Here is a 4,383-nt window from a genome sequence, read left to right as displayed (position 1 = left end):
AAGGCCGGGACAGCCCTTGGGGTTCCTGCCGGGGGCGGGCAGCATACATATGTCCGTTCCGTGGGAGCCACCGGAGATATGTCAGAGCCCGTACGCCCCCCGCACTCACCCTTAAAGGCCCGCAAGCCCTTGGGGTTCCTGCCGGGGGCGGGCAGCATACATATGTCCGTTCCGTGGGAACCACCGGGGAGATGTCAGAGCCCGTGAAACCCCGAAAGACAGACCCTTAAAGGCCCGCAAGCCCTTGGGGTGAACGTCTGGGGCGGGCAGCATACATACACCCCGGTCGGGAACCACAGGGAGGTGAGGTCAGAGCCCGTGAAACCCCGAAAGACAGACCCTTAAAGGCCCGCAAGCCCTTGGGGTGAACGTCTGGGGCGGGCAGCATACACACTCTCCACGGCGGGCCGCGAAGACTTAGCGGGCGCAGCCGCCGGAGCGGGCCGCCGACGAGGCCTGAAACGCGGGGTGCGGCCGGGACCGTTCCCCCCTTGCATTTCGCTGGATGATCAGACAGTCGCAAAGAACCGTCTGAAAATCCCGGGCCAAGTCCAGAAAGTGTCCGTAAAAGAGCTAGCGGGGCCCAGCCACTTTCCTCCAGCAAGTGCCCTTAGCTCAGTTTTGACCTCTCTCATTGCACTAAGTGTCTTCAAAAACCCAGTTCCTGTATTTCCCCCGGCACCGTAGAGAAATGCTGACAGCCTGGAACACTGTGGCGGCTGCACACGGCACTCCCTTGCCCGCCGCGAGCAGCCTAGCCCCGCCTAAGACCCGCGAGAACCGCCCATCGGCACACGGCCCGCTGTGCGCCCGAGCCGTTTGGTGTAAAAACTGTCCAAAAGTGGTTTCGACCACTTAGGAACATCGTAGAGACTCGAAATAAAAAGCATTTTGTTGGAAAAGCGATTCTGAGGAAGGCTGTGTCAAAATTAATTTCGGGAAATGTCGTTTACCCCCCCCCAAATGGCTCCGAAGTACCCCCCCCCCACCCCCCCCCTAAAAAACCGTGTTCCGGGGTTTTTTCGAGAAAACAAACACACGGGGTATATAGAGGGGACTGAGACGAATCGAATGACGTGCTTTGCAAAGAAATCGGGGGCTCACAGCCCCCCCAGGAGAGGTTCAAAAGTCGGAGGACTGGTCACCTAACTCCCATTGAAGTCAATGGGGGAAAAATGAAAACTGTCAAAAAGGCTTAAAATTGTTCAAAAACCCACTGGGGCAGTAGATAATCATCCTATTTGAATTTTAAAAGTCTTAGTTTGGCGAAAAAATACCTTTTAATAATTGTTTTAGGGGTCAGAAAAATCAGCTCCGGCTGCCTGGTCACCTAGGGGAGATAGAAAATTTTTCTAAGTTTTTCACTCGGCCGCCTGGTCCCCTAACTCGAAAATTTTAAAGTGCTCCCATCGGTCCCGGGATAGGGTGGCTGATAGCTGGGAGCCCCCTGAGCACTGCCCCGGTGTTAGTTTTCGGAGAAATGCCTCCGTTGATTTGTTATGATTTTTTTTCCGCCGGCCGCCTGGTCGCCCTAATGCAAAGTCAATGGGAGTGAGGAGATAGAAAATTTTTCAAAGTTTTTCACTCGGCCGCCTGGTCCCCTAACTCGAAAATTTTAAAGTGCTCCCATCGGTCCCGGGATAGGGTGGCTGATAGCTGGGAGCCCCCTGAGCACTGCCCCGGTGTTAGTTTTCGGAGAAATGCCCCCGTTGATTTGTTATGATTTTTTTTCCGCCGGCCGCCTGGTCGCCCTAATGCAAAGTCAATGGGAGTGAGGAGATAGAAAATTTTTCAAAGTTTTTCACCCGGCCACAAACGACTCCAAAACACACTGGGGCTGTGGCTGGGACTCTCACCAGGACTGCCCCCTACTTTATTTATGGATTAAAAAGCATTCTATATTAATTTTTCGATTTTTGGGACCCGGGACGCCTGGTCACCTAACTCCCCTTCTATCCCTATGGGGGGGGACGGGGACATCGAAAACGCTCCCATCGCTGCCGAGGCACGCTGCGGGGACTCTCCCTACCATCGCCCCATGCTTCCTTTGAAGAATATATGACGTTTTTCAATTTTCACCGACATTTGAAAATCAAAACTTCAGAACATTTCATAGTTATTCTCAATGGGTTGTCTAGGGGCACACATCTCTAAACTGGGGGAAATGCTCAAAATGATTAAAAAGAAAAACAATGCCCCCAGACCCGGGGGGCTGATAGCTGGGAGCCCCCTGAGCACAGCCCCGGTGTTAGTTTCTGGAGAAATGCCCCCGTTGATTTGTTATGATTTTTTTTCCGCCGGCCGCCTGGTCGCCCTAATGTAAAGTCAATGGGAGTGAGGAGATAGAATATTTTTCAAAGTTTTTCACTCGGCCGTCTGGTCCCCTGACTCGAAAATTTTAAAGTGCTCCCATCGGTCCCAGGGTAGGGTGGCTGATAGCTGGGAGCCCCCTGAGCACTGCCCCGGTGTTAGTTTCTGGAGAAATGCCCCCGTTGATTTGTTATGATTTTTTTTCCGCCGGCCGCCTGGTCGCCCTAATGCAAAGTCAATGGGAGTGAGGAGATAGAATATTTTTCAAAGTTTTTCACTCGGCCGTCTGGTCCCCTGACTCGAAAATTTTAAAGTGCTCCCATCGGTCCCAGGGTAGGGTGGCTGATAGCTGGGAGCCCCCTGAGCACTGCCCCGGTGTTAGTTTCTGGAGAAATGCCCCCGTTGATTTGTTATGATTTTTTTTCCGCCGGCCGCCTGGTCGCCCTAATGCAAAGTCAATGGGAGTGAGGAGATAGAATATTTTTCAAAGTTTTTCACTCGGCCGTCTGGTCCCCTGACTCGAAAATTTTAAAGTGCTCCCATCGGTCCCAGGGTAGGGTGGCTGATAGCTGGGAGCCCCCTGAGCACAGCCCCGGTGTTAGTTTCTGGAGAAATGCCCCCGTTGATTTGTTATGATTTTTTTTCCGCCGGCCGCCTGGTCGCCCTAATGCAAAGTCAATGGGAGTGAGGAGATAGAATATTTTTCAAAGTTTTTCACTCGGCCGTCTGGTCCCCTGACTCGAAAATTTTAAAGTGCTCCCATCGGTCCCAGGGTAGGGTGGCTGATAGCTGGGAGCCCCCTGAGCACTGCCCCGGTGTTAGTTTCTGGAGAAATGCCCCCGTTGATTTGTTATGATTTTTTTTCCGCCGGCCGCCTGGTCGCCCTAATGCAAAGTCAATGGGAGTGAGGAGATAGAATATTTTTCAAAGTTTTTCACTCGGCCGTCTGGTCCCCTGACTCGAAAATTTTAAAGTGCTCCCATCGGTCCCAGGGTAGGGTGGCTGATAGCTGGGAGCCCCCTGAGCACAGCCCCGGTGTTAGTTTCTGGAGAAATGCCCCCGTTGATTTGTTATGATTTTTTTTCCGCCGGCCGCCTGGTCGCCCTAATGCAAAGTCAATGGGAGTGAGGAGATAGAATATTTTTCAAAGTTTTTCACTCGGCCGTCTGGTCCCCTGACTCGAAAATTTTAAAGTGCTCCCATCGGTCCCGGGATAGGGTGGCTGATAGCTGGGAGCCTCCTGAGCACTGCCCCGGTGTTAGTTTCTGGAGAAATGCCCCCGTTGATTTGTTATGATTTTTTTTCCGCCGGCCGCCTGGTCGCCCTAATGCAAAGTCAATGGGAGTGAGGAGATAGAATATTTTTCAAAGTTTTTCACTCGGCCGTCTGGTCCCCTGACTCGAAAATTTTAAAGTGCTCCCATCGGTCCCAGGGTAGGGTGGCTGATAGCTGGGAGCCCCCTGAGCACAGCCCCGGTGTTAGTTTCTGGAGAAATGCCCCCGTTGATTTGTTATGATTTTTTTTCCGCCGGCCGCCTGGTCGCCCTAATGCAAAGTCAATGGGAGTGAGGAGATAGAATATTTTTCAAAGTTTTTCACTCGGCCGTCTGGTCCCCTGACTCGAAAATTTTAAAGTGCTCCCATCGGTCCCGGGATAGGGTGGCTGATAGCTGGGAGCCTCCTGAGCACTGCCCCGGTGTTAGTTTCTGGAGAAATGCCCCCGTTGATTTGTTATGATCCGTAGTTGCCGGCCGGCCGCCCGGCATTGCTCTATCGGATGGAGCGTGGGCTGGCTATGGGAGATTTAGCGATTTTCGGAACCGGCCCCGATGGCCCCCCAAACCGGGTGGCCACGAGGTGGGACCCCCCTGAGCACTGCCCCGGTGTTAGTTTTCCGAGAAATGCCCCCGTTGATTTGTTATGATCCGTAGTTGCCGGCCGGCCGCCCGGCATTGCTCTATCGGATGGAGCGTGGGCTGGCTATGGGAGATTTAGCGATTTTCGGAACCGGCCCCGATCGCCCCCCAAACCGGGTGGCCACGAGGTGGGACCCCCCTGAGCACTGCCCCGGTGT

This window comes from Amia ocellicauda, unplaced genomic scaffold, assembly GCF_036373705.1.
Source record: "Amia ocellicauda isolate fAmiCal2 unplaced genomic scaffold, fAmiCal2.hap1 HAP1_SCAFFOLD_191, whole genome shotgun sequence".
Lineage (NCBI taxonomy): Eukaryota > Metazoa > Chordata > Actinopteri > Amiiformes > Amiidae > Amia > Amia ocellicauda.
Note: the sequence above shows the minus strand (reverse complement) of the source record.